Source organism: Camellia sinensis, chromosome 14, assembly GCF_055761805.1.
Source record: "Camellia sinensis isolate YWXY chromosome 14, ASM5576180v1, whole genome shotgun sequence".
NCBI lineage: Eukaryota > Viridiplantae > Streptophyta > Magnoliopsida > Ericales > Theaceae > Camellia > Camellia sinensis.
Window position 1 is genome coordinate 146,817,974 of NC_138974.1, and position 12,782 is coordinate 146,830,755.

Below are 12,782 nucleotides of genomic sequence, written 5' to 3' on the forward strand. Positions count from 1 at the left end.
GCATGCCACGCCGCGGCCTTGGCTAGCAGAGCAAGGCATGCCACAGCCTCGGCGAGCATGCCATGCCATGGCCAAGGCCAAGGCCAAGGCAGTGGGCAAGGCCAAGTCCCTGTGCAAGGCATGGCCAAGGCCAAGGCCAAGGCCAAGGCCGCGGGCAAAGGCCAAGGCCAAGGCAGTGGGCAAGGCCAAGTCCCTGTGCAAGGCATGGCCAAGGCCAAGGCCAAGGCCAAGGCCGCGGGCAAAGGCCAAGGCCAAGGCCAAGGCAGTGGGCAAGGCCAAGTCCCTGTGCAAGGCATGGCCAAGGCCAAGGCCAAGGCCGCGGGCAAAGGCCAAGGCCAAGGCCATGGCATGCCACCGCCTTGATCGATCTTTTTGAACATGATTCTTTTATAATCTTACCCAAACCGTGCAACACAATTAAAAATGCACTACAATCAATTCTAAATGTCATTCCCTATTTTTTTGCAATTTTTCTTGAGCTTTTCGAATTTTTAAAGCCCTTATTTGGCAAAAAAAATCAAAATAAAATAAAAAAAATGAAAAAAATAATTTAATAATTTCTATAATTACTAGTGAATCATCCTTTAATTATTGGAATTTTTCCATAATTTTTTGACCATTTTTATTAATTTTTATTATTTTTTAAGTATTAAAATCGAAATAAATTAAAATAAAATATTTTCGGTAAAAAAATATTTTTTTTAATTTTTTTTATGGTGTATTAAATTATTTCCTACAACTTTCATGTTGAAAGTTTTGGCAAAAAACCATTACTTTTTAAAAAAACCCCATTATGACTCCTCGAACATGCTTGATGTTTCCTCCTGCCAGATTGAAAAGGGCTTAACAGCCTATTATAAGGGGGGGGCACCTCCCTTGCCCAGGGCCAGGCAGTGTCAGGTACGCCCCATGTTGGGCGCGGCCTGGGCTGCGGCCTTGGGTTATATGCACTGCGGCTCGACCGCGGCCTGGGCTGCGGCCTTGGGCGGCTCGGCCGCGGCCTTGGGCGGCCTGGACCGCGGCCTTGCGCGGCCTGGGCGCGGCCTTGGGCGGCTCGGGCGCGGCCTTGCGCGGCCTGGGCGCGGCCTAGAGCAGCATGGCGTGGCATGCGCGCGGGCGTGGGCGGCCTGGCATGCGCGCGGCGTGGGCAGCACGGCATGGCATGCGCACGGCCTGGGCGGCCTGGCATGCAGCCGGGCTGGCATGCCCGCGGCGTGGGCAGCACGGCATGGCATGCGCACGGCCTGGGCGGCCTGGCATGCAGCCGGCCTGGGCAGCACGGCATGGCATGCGCACGGCCTGGGCGGCCTGGCATGCAGCCGGCCTGGCATGCCCGCAGCGTGGGCAGCACGGCATGGCATGCGCACGGCCTGGGCGGCCTGGCATGCAGCCGGCCTGGGCAGCACGGCCTGGCATGCGCACGGCCTGGGCGGCCTGGCATGCAGCCGGCCAGGGCAGCCTGGCCTGGCATGCCCGCGGCGTGGGCAGCGTGGCCTGTGCGAATACCGCGCGCGTGGTCTTTTTGACCACGGTGCGCGTGTTGCGCGCATGGTCGCGCACGCCTTTGCACGCCTTCGCACGCAACGCACGTCTAGTGATAACAACCGCAGCCAAGGCCAAGGCCAGCAGCATGGCATGCCACGGCCAAGGCAGGCCAGCCAAAGCCAGCAGCATGCCATGCCAAGGCCAAGGCCAGCAGCATGCCATGCCATGGCCAAGGCAGCCCAGCCAAAGCCAGCAGCATGCCATGCCAAGGCCAAGGCCAGCAGCATGCCATGCCACGGCCAAGGCAGCCCAGCCAAAGCCAGCAGCATGCCATGCCAAGCCAAGGCCAGCAGCATGCCATGCCAAGGCCAAGGCAGCCCAGCCAAAGCCAGCAGCATGCCATGCCAAGGCCAAGGCCAGCAGCATGCCATGCCACGGCCAAGGCAGGCCAGCCAAAGCCAGCAGCATGCCATGCCAAGGCCAAGGCCAGCAGCATGCCATGCCACGGCCAAGGCAGGCCAGCCAAAGCCAGCAGCATGCCATGCCACGGCCAAGGCAGGCCAGCCAAAGCCAGCAGCATGCCATGCCACGGCCAAGGCAGGCCAGCCAAAGCCAGCAGCATGCCATGCCAAGCCAAGGCCAGCAGCATACCATGCCAAGGCCAAGGCAGCCCAGCCAAAGCCAGCAGCATGCCATGCCATGGCCAAGGCCAGCAGCATGCCATGCCACGGCCAAGGCAGCCCAGCCAAAGCCAGCAGCATGCCATGCCAAGGCCAAGGCCAGCAGCATGCCATGCCACGGCCAAGGCAGGCCAGCCAAAGCCAGCAGCATGCCATGCCAAGCCAAGGCCAGCAGCATGCCATGCCAAGGCCAAGGCAGCCCAGCCAAAGCCAGCAGCATGCCATGCCAAGGCCAAGGCCAGCAGCATGCCATGCCACGGCCAAGGCAGCCCAGCCAAAGCCAGCAGCATGCCATGCCAAGGCCAAGGCCAGCAGCATGCCATGCCACGGCCAAGGCACGCCAGCCAAAGCCAGCAGCATGCCATGCCAAGGCCAAGGCCAGCAGCATGCCATGCCACGGCCAAGGCAGCCCAGCCAAAGCCAGCAGCATCCCATGCCAAGCCAAGGCCAGCAGCATGCCATGCCAAGGCCAAGGCAGCCCAGCCAAAGCCAGCAGCATGCCATGCCAAGCCAAGGCCAGCAGCATGCCATGCCAAGGCCAAGGCAGCCCAGCCAAAGCCAGCAGCATGCCATGCCAAGCCAAGGCCAGCAGCATGCCATGCCAAGGCCAAGGCAGCCCAGCCAAAGCCAGCAGCATGCCATGCCAGGCCAAGGCCAGCAGCATGCCATGCCAAGGCCAAGGCAGGCCAGCCAAAGCCAGCAGCATGCCATGCCAAGGCCAAGGCCAGCAGCATGCCATGCCAAGGCCAAGGCAGCCCAGCCAAAGCCAGCAGCATGCCATGCCAAGGCCAAGGCCAGCAGCATGCCATGCCACGGCCAAGGCAGCCCAGCCAAAGCCAGCAGCATGCCATGCCAAGCCAAGGCCAGCAGCATGCCATGCCAAGGCCAAGGCAGCCCAGCCAAAGCCAGCAGCATGCCATGCCAAGGCCAAGGCCAGCAGCATGCCATGCCACGGCCAAGGCAGGCCAGCCAAAGCCAGCAGCATGCCATGCCAAGGCCAAGGCCAGCAGCATGCCATGCCACGGCCAAGGCAGGCCAGCCAAAGCCAGCAGCATGCCATGCCACGGCCAAGGCAGGCCAGCCAAAGCCAGCAGCATGCCATGCCACGGCCAAGGCAGGCCAGCCAAAGCCAGCAGCATGCCATGCCAAGCCAAGGCCAGCAGCATGCCATGCCAAGGCCAAGGCAGCCCAGCCAAAGCCAGCAGCATGCCATGCCATGGCCAAGGCCAGCAGCATGCCATGCCACGGCCAAGGCAGCCCAGCCAAAGCCAGCAGCATGCCATGCCAAGGCCAAGGCCAGCAGCATGCCATGCCACGGCCAAGGCAGGCCAGCCAAAGCCAGCAGCATGCCATGCCAAGCCAAGGCCAGCAGCATGCCATGCCAAGGCCAAGGCAGCCCAGCCAAAGCCAGCAGCATGCCATGCCAAGGCCAAGGCCAGCAGCATGCCATGCCACGGCCAAGGCAGCCCAGCCAAAGCCAGCAGCATGCCATGCCAAGGCCAAGGCCAGCAGCATGCCATGCCACGGCCAAGGCACGCCAGCCAAAGCCAGCAGCATGCCATGCCAAGGCCAAGGCCAGCAGCATGCCATGCCACGGCCAAGGCAGCCCAGCCAAAGCCAGCAGCATCCCATGCCAAGCCAAGGCCAGCAGCATGCCATGCCAAGGCCAAGGCAGCCCAGCCAAAGCCAGCAGCATGCCATGCCAAGCCAAGGCCAGCAGCATGCCATGCCAAGGCCAAGGCAGCCCAGCCAAAGCCAGCAGCATGCCATGCCAAGCCAAGGCCAGCAGCATGCCATGCCAAGGCCAAGGCAGCCCAGCCAAAGCCAGCAGCATGCCATGCCAGGCCAAGGCCAGCAGCATGCCATGCCAAGGCCAAGGCAGCCCAGCCAAAGCCAGCAGCATGCCATGCCAAGGCCAAGGCCAGCAGCATGCCATGCCACGGCCAAGGCAGCCCAGCCAAAGCCAGCAGCATGCCATGCCAAGCCAAGGCCAGCAGCATGCCATGCCAAGGCCAAGGCAGCCCAGCCAAAGCCAGCAAGCATGCCATGCCAAGGCCAAGCCCAGCAGCATGCCATGCCACGGCCAAGGCAGCCCAGCCAAAGCCAGCAGCATGCCATGCCAAGGCCAAGGCCAGCAGCATGCCATGCCACGGCCAAGGCAGCCCAGCCAAAGCCAGCAGCATGCCATGCCAAGGCCAAGGCCAGCAGCATGCCATGCCACGGCCAAGGCACGCCAGCCAAAGCCAGCAGCATGCCATGCCAAGGCCAAGGCCAGCAGCAAGCCATGCCACGGCCAAGGCAGGCCAGCCAAAGCCAGCAGCATGCCATGCCAAGCCAAGGCCAGCAGCATGCCATGCCAAGGCCAAGGCAGCCCAGCCAAAGCCAGCAGCATGCCATGCCAAGGCCAAGGCCAGCAGCATGCCATGCCACGGCCAAGGCAGGCCAGCCAAAGCCAGCAGCATGCCATGCCAAGCCAAGGCCAGCAGCATGCCATGCCAAGGCCAAGGCAGCCCAGCCAAAGCCAGCAGCATGCCATGCCAAGGCCAAGGCCAGCAGCATGCCATGCCACGGCCAAGGCAGCCCAGCCAAAGCCAGCAGCATGCCATGCCAAGCCAAGGCCAGCAGCATGCCATGCCAAGGCCAAGGCAGCCCAGCCAAAGCCAGCAAGCATGCCATGCCAAGGCCAAGCCCAGCAGCATGCCATGCCACGGCCAAGGCAGCCCAGCCAAAGCCAGCAGCATGCCATGCCAAGGCCAAGGCCAGCAGCAAGCCATGCCACGGCCAAGGCAGGCCAGCCAAAGCCAGCAGCATGCCGTGCCACGGCCAAGGCAGGCCAGCCAAAGCCAGCAGCATGCCATGCCAAGCCAAGGCCAGCAGCATGCCATGCCAAGGCCAAGGCAGCCCAGCCAAAGCCAGCAGCATGCCATGCCAAGGCCAAGGCCAGCAGCATGCCATGCCACGGCCAAGGCAGCCCAGCCAAAGCCAGCAGCATGCCATGCCATGGCCTAGGCCAGCAGCATGCCATGCCATGGCCTAGGCCAGCAGCATGCCATGCCACGGCCAAGGCAGCCAAGCCAAAGCCAGCAGCATGCCATGCCAAGGCCAAGGCCAGCAGCATGCGATGCCATGGCCAAGGCAGCCCAGCCAAAGCCAGCAGCATGCCATGCCAAGGCCAAGGCCAGCAGCAAGCCATGCCACGGCCAAGGCAGGCCAGCCAAAGCCAGCAGCATGCCATGCCACGCCAAGGCCAGCAGCATGCCATGCCACGGCCAAGGCAGGCCAGCCAAAGCCAGCAGCATGCCATGCCAAGCCAAGGCCAGCAGCATGCCATGCCAAGGCCAAGGCAGCCCAGCCAAAGCCAGCAGCATGCCATGCCAAGGCCAAGGCCAGCAGCATGCCATGCCACGGCCAAGGCAGCCCAGCCAAAGCCAGCAGCATGCCATGCCAAGGCCAAGGCCAGCAGCATGCCATGCCACGGCCAAGGCAGGCCAGCCAAAGCCAGCAGCATGCCATGCCAAGCCAAGCCCAGCAGCATGCCATGCCAAGGCCAAGGCAGCCCAGCCAAAGCCAGCAGCATGCCATGCCAAGGCCAAGGCCAGCAGCATGCCATGCCACGGCCAAGGCAGCCCAGCCAAAGCCAGCAGCATGCCATGCCAAGGCCAAGGCCAGCAGCATGCCATGCCACGGCCAAGGCAGCCCAGCCAAAGCCAGCAGCATGCCATGCCAAGGCCAAGGCCAGCAGCATGCCATGCCACGGCCAAGGCAGGCCAGCCAAAGCCAGCAGCATGCCATGCCAAGCCAAGGCCAGCAGCATGCCATGCCAAGGCCAAGGCAACCCAGCCAAAGCCAGCGGCATGCCATGCCAAGGCCAAGGCCAGCAGCATGCCATGCCACAGCCAAGGCAGCCCAGCCAAAGCCAGCAGCATGCCATGCCAAGGCCAAGGCCAGCAGCATGCCATGCCACGGCCAAGGCAGGCCAGCCAAAGCCAGCTGCATGCCATGCCAAGCCAAGGCCAGCAGCATGCCATGCCAAGGCCAAGGCAGCCCAGCCAAAGCCAGCAGCATGCCATGCCAAGGCCAAGGCCAGCAGCATGCCATGCCACGGCCAAGGCAGCCCAGCAAAAGCCAGCAGCATGCCATGCCAAGCCAAGGCCAGCAGCATGCCATGCCAAGGCCAAGGCAGCCCAGCCAAAGCCAGCAGCATGCCATGCCAAGGCCAAGGCCAGCAGCATGCCATGCCACGGCCAAGGCAGCCCAGCCAAAGCCAGCAGCATGCCATGCCAAGGCCAAGGCCAGCAGCAAGCCATGCCACGGCCAAGGCAGGCCAGCCAAAGCCAGCAGCATGCCATGCCACGGCCAAGGCAGGCCAGCCAAAGCCAGCAGCATGCCATGCCAAGCCAAGGCCAGCAGCATGCCATGCCAAGGCCAAGGCAGCCCAGCCAAAACCAGCAGCATGCCATGCCAAGGCCAAGGCCAGCAGCATGCCATGCCACAGCCAAGGCAGCCCAGCCAAAGCCAGCAGCATGCCATGCCAAGGCCAAGGCCAGCAGCATGCCATGCCACGGCCAAGGCAGGCCAGCCAAAGCCAGCAGCATGCCATGCCAAGCCAAGGCCAGCAGCATGCCATGCCAAGGCCAAGGCAGCCCAGCCAAAGCCAGCAGCATGCCATGCCAAGGCCAAGGCCAGCAGCATGCCATGCCACGGCCAAGGCAGCCCAGCCAAAGCCAGCAGCATGCCATGCCAAGCCAAGGCCAGCAGCATGCCATGCCAAGGCCAAGGCAGCCCAGCCAAAGCCAGCAGCATGCCATGCCAAGGCCAAGGCCAGCAGCATGCCATGCCACGTCCAAGGCAGCCCAGCCAAAGCCAGCAGCATGCCATGCCAAGGCCAAGGCCAGCAGCAAGCCATGCCACGGCCAAGGCAGGCCAGCCAAAGCCAGCAGCATGCCATGCCAAGGCCAAGGCCAGCAGCATGCCATGCCACGGCCAAGGCAGGCCAGCCAAAGCCAGCAGCATGCCATGCCAAGCCAAGGCCAGCAGCATGCCATGCCAAGCCAAGGCCAGCAGCATGCCATGCCAAGGCCAAGGCAGCCCAGCCAAAGCCAGCAGCATGCCATGCCAAGGCCAAGGCCAGCAGCATGCCATGCCACGGCCAAGGCAGCCCAGCCAAAGCCAGCAGCATGCCATGCCAAGGCCAAGGCCAGCAGCATGGCATGCCACGGCCAAGGCAGGCCAGCCAAAGCCAGCAGCATGCCATGCCAAGCCAAGGCCAGCAGCATGCCATGCCAAGGCCAAGGCAGCCCAGCCAAAGCCAGCAGCATGCCATGCCAAGGCCAAGGCCAGCAGCATGCCATGCCACGGCCAAGGCAGCCCAGCCAAAGCCAGCAGCATGCCATGCCAAGGCCAAGGCCAGCAGCATGCCATGCCACGGCCAAGGCACGCCAGCCAAAGCCAGCAGCATGCCATGCCAAGGCCAAGGCCAGCAGCAAGCCATGCCACGGCCAAGGCAGGCCAGCCAAAGCCAGCAGCATGCCATGCCAAGGCCAAGGCCTGCAGCATGCCATGCCACGGCCAAGGCAGGCCAGCCAAAGCCAGCAGCATGCCATGCCAAGCCAAGGCCAGCAGCATGCCATGCCAAGGCCAAGGCAGCCCAGCCAAAGCCAGCAGCATGCCATGCCAAGCCAAGGCCAGCAGCATGCCATGCCAAGGCCAAGGCAGCCCAGCCAAAGCCAGCAGCATGCCATGCCAGGCCAAGGCCAGCAGCATGCCATGCCAAGGCCAAGGCAGCCCAGCCAAAGCCAGCAGCATGCCATGCCAAGGCCAAGGCCAGCAGCATGCCATGCCACGGCCAAGGCAGCCCAGCCAAAGCCAGCAGCATGCCATGCCAAGCCAAGGCCAGCAGCATGCCATGCCAAGGCCAAGGCAGCCCAGCCAAAGCCAGCAAGCATGCCATGCCAAGGCCAAGCCCAGCAGCATGCCATGCCACGGCCAAGGCAGCCCAGCCAAAGCCAGCAGCATGCCATGCCAAGGCCAAGGCCAGCAGCAAGCCATGCCACGGCCAAGGCTGGCCAGCCAAAGCCAGCAGCATGCCATGCCAAGGCCAAGGCCAGCAGCATGCCATGCCACGGCCAAGGCAGGCCAGCCAAAGCCTGCAGCATGCCATGCCAAGCCAAGGCCAGCAGCATGCCATGCCAAGGCCAAGGCAGCCCAGCCAAAGCCACCAGCATGCCATGCCAAGGCCAAGGCCAGCAGCATGCCATGCCACGGCCAAGGCAGCCCAGCCAAAGCCAGCAGCATGCCATGCCAAGCCAAGGCCAGCAGCATGCCATGCCAAGGCCAAGGCAGCCCAGCCAAAGCCACCAGCATGCCATGCCAAGGCCAAGGCCAGCAGCATGCCATGCCACGGCCAAGGCAGCCCAGCCAAAGCCAGCAGCATGCCATGCCAAGGCCAAGGCCAGCAGCATGCCATGCCACGGCCAAGGCAGGCCAGCCAAAGCCAGCAGCATGCCATGCCAAGGCCAAGGCCAGCAGCATGCCATGCCACGGCCAAGGCAGCCCAGCCAAAGCCAGCAGCATGCCATGCCAAGCCAAGGCCAGCACTATGCCATGCCAAGGCCAAGGCAGCCCAGCCAAAGCCAGCAGCATGCCATGCCAAGGCCAAGGCCAGCAGCATGCCATGCCACGGCCAAGGCAGCCCAGCCAAAGCCAGCAGCATGCCATGCCAAGGCCAAGGCCAGCAGCATGCCATGCCACGGCCAAGGCAAGCCAGCCAAAGCCAGCAGCATGCCATGCCAAGGCCAAGGCCAGCAGCATGCCATGCCACGGCCAAGGCAGGCCAGCCAAAGCCAGCAGCATGCCATGCCAAGCCAAGGCCAGCAGCATGCCATGCCAAGGCCAAGGCAGCCCAGCCAAAGCCAGCAGCATGCCATGCCAAGGCCAAGGCCAGCAGCATGCCATGCCACGGCCAAGGCAGCCCAGCCAAAGCCAGCAGCATGCCATGCCAAGCCAAGGCCAGCAGCATGCCATGCCAAGGCCAAGGCAGCCCAGCCAAAGCCAGCAAGCATGCCATGCCAAGGCCAAGCCCAGCAGCATGCCATGCCACGGCCAAGGCAGCCCAGCCAAAGCCAGCAGCATGCCATGCCAAGGCCAAGGCCAGCAGCATGCCATGCCACGGCCAAGGCAGGCCAGCCAAAGCCAGCAGCATGCCATGCCAAGGCCAAGGCCAGCAGCATGCCATGCCACGGCCAAGGCAGCCCAGCCAAAGCCAGCAGCATGCCATGCCAAGCCAAGGCCAGCAGCATGCCATGCCAAGGCCAAGGCAGCCCAGCCAAAGCCAGCAGCATGCCATGCCAAGGCCAAGGCCAGCAGCATGCCATGCCACGGCCAAGGCAGCCCAGCCAAAGCCAGCAGCATGCCATGCCAAGGCCAAGGCCAGCAGCATGCCATGCCACGGCCAAGGCAGCCCAGCCAAAGCCAGCAGCATGCCATGCCAAGGCCAAGGCCAGCAGCATGCCATGCCATGCCACGGCCAAGGCAGCCCAGCCAAAGCCACCAGCATGCCATGCCAAGGCCAAGGCCAGCAGCATGGCATGGCCCGGGGAAGGCAGCCCAGCCAAAGCCAGCAGCATGCCATGCCAAGGCCAAGGCCAGCAGCGTGCCATGCCAAGGCCAAGGCCAAGGCCAAGGCAGCCCATCCGAAGCCAGCAACATTCCATGCCAAGGCCAACGCTGCCCAGCCAAGGCCAGCGGCATGCCATGCCAAGGCCAAGCCCAGCCGCATGTCTTGCCACGGCCTTGTCCCGCAGCGTGGCGTGCCTTGGCCTTGGGCTAGAACATCGCATGCCACGCCCTTGGCAAGCAATCCTGTCCCTCGTGTAATTGCCATTTGGTTTGGCTTTGACTTGCGTATATGTTGCCCTGCGAAATGCATGTCCCTCGGGTAATAGCCGTTTGGTTGCCTTTGACTTGCGAACACGTTGCTAGTGCTTTCCCCAGTGGAAGCTTGTTGGGAAAAGTATGTCCCTCGGAAGTTGCCTGTTGCATTCGAGCTATCCGATGCTTGCTCGGTTTCTCTAAGAGTTTTTGCACGTTCGTTGGGCTTTTTAATTATTTATTTACTCATAAAAATTATAATAAAATAAATAAAAAATAAAAAAATAATTGAAAAAATTACTATAATTACTAGCGCCTCATCTTATAATTGTTGGAATTTTTCTAGAATTTTTTAAGTATTTTTAGTAATTTTTATTATTTTTTAAGTATTAAAATTGAAATAAATTAAAATAAAATATTCCGGTGGCCAAATATTTTTTTATAATTTTTTTTATGGTGTATTAAATTATTTCATACAACTTTCATGTTGAAAGTTTTGGCAAAAAACCATTACTTTTTAAAAAAACCCCATTATGACTCCTCAAACATGGTTGATGTTTCCTCCTGCCAGATTGAAAAGGGCTTAACAGGCTATTATAAGGGGGGGGCACCTCCCTTAAGGCTGGCCAGCATGGCCAGGCCACAGGCCACGCCTATGCCTAGGCGGGCGCTTGGCACATGCCATCGCTTGGCTTGTGGCATTGGCTTGTGGCATCGAAACTACATAGCCAAGCACGGGATGCGTCGAGTGGCGGCCCGCGGTGGTGGCGGTGGCACGTTGGCCTAGGCCAGCATGCCATGCCACAGCCTTGGCCAGCAACATGGCATGCCAAAGCCTTGGCCAGCAGCATGCCATGCCCTGGCCTTGGCAAGCATGCCATGCCACGGCCTTGGCCAGCAGCATGCCATGCCCCGGCCTTCGCCAGCATGTCATGCCACGGCCTTGGCCAGCAGCATGCCATGCCACGGCCTTGGCCAGCAACATGGCATGCCAAAGCCTTGGCCAGCAGCACGCCATGCCCCGGCCTTGGCAAGCTTGTCATGCCACGGCCATGGCCAGCAGCGTGCCATGCCCCGGCCTTGGCCAGCAGCGTGCCATGCCACGACCTTGGCCAGCAGCTTGCCATGCCCCGGCCTTGGCCAGCATGCCATGCCACGGCCTTGGCCAGCAGCATGCCATGCCACGGCCTTGGCCAGCAACATGGCATGCCAAAGCCTTGGCCAGCAGCATGCCCTGCCCCGGCCTTGGCCGGCAGCATGCCATGCCGCGGCCTTGGCCGGCAGCATGGCAAGCCCAAGCCTTGGTCAGCAGCAGCATGCCATGCCAACGCCTTGGCCAGCAGCATGCCTTGCCATGGCCTCGTCCAGCAGCATGGCATGCCACGCCACGGCCTCGGCCATCAGCATGCCTTGCCACGGCCTCGGCCATCAGCATGCCTTGCCACGGCCTCGGCCATCAGCATGCCTTGCCACGGCCTCGGCCAGCAGCATGGCATGCCCCGGCCTTGGCCAGCAGCATGTCATGCCACGGCCTTGGCAAGCATGCCATGTCCCTCGGGTAATTGTACAAGTTGCCTTGCGAAATGCATGTCCCTCGGTTAAATTACCATTTGGTTGGCTTTGGCGTGCGAACGAGTTGCCTGTGCTTTCCTTGTGGAAGCTTGTTGCGAGAAGTATGTCCCTCGAAAGTTGCCTGTTGCGTTTGTTATTCGCATTCGCGCTAACCGGTGCTTGCTCGGCCTCTCTAAATGTTTTCGCGCGTTCGTCGGGCTTCTTAGTCCTTCGGGGGGTGATTCGTTTTGGGGGGCTGGTGCACAGTGTACGTCGTGGCGCGTGAGTTGTGTTTGGTTTGTGCGAGTTGGAGGGATCCCTGCCTGTGCAGCGAACTCCACTGGTGCATTCCTCCATGTCCCTCGGGTGATGCCTTTAGGTTGTCTTCGACTCGCCTTCGGGTTGCCTGCGCTTCCCTAGTGGAAGGTGCCTTGCGAAAAGCCTGTCCCTCGGGTAATTGCCATTTGGTTGGCTTTGACGTTCGAACGAGTTGCCTGTGCTTTCCTAGTGGAAGCTTGTTGCGAAAAGTATGTCCCTCGGAAGTTTCCTGTTGCGCTTGTTATTTGCGTTCGCGCTAACCGGTGCTTGCTCGGCCTCTCTAAATGTTTTCGCACGTTCGTCGGGCTTCTTGGTCCTTCGGGGGGTGATTCGTTTTGGGGGGCTGGTGCATAGTGTACGTCGTGGCGCGTGAGTTGTGTTCGGTTTGTGCGAGTTGGACGCATCCCTGCCTGTGCAGCGAACTCCACTGGTGCATTCCTCCATGTCCCTCGGGTGATCGCCTTTAGGTTGTCTTGGACTCGCCTTCGGGTTGTCTGTGCTTCCCTAGTGGAAGGTGCCTTGCGAAAAGCATGTCCCTCGGGTAATTGCCATTTGGTTGGCTTTGACGTTCGAACGAGTTGCCTGTGCTTTCCTAGTGGAAGCTTGTTGCGAAAAGTATGTCCCTCGAAAGTTGCCTGTTGCGCTTGTTAGTTGCGTTCGCGCTAACCGGTGCTTGCTCGGCCTCTCTAAATGTTTTCGCGCGTTCGTTGGGCTTCTTAGTCCTTCGGGGGGTGATTCGTTTTGGGGGGCTGGTGCACAGTGTACGTCGTGGCGCGTGAGTTGTGTTCGGTTTGTGCGAGTTGGAGGGATCCCTGCCTGTGCAGCGAACTCCACTGGTGCATTCCTCCATGTCCCTCGGGTGATCGCCTTTAGGTTGTC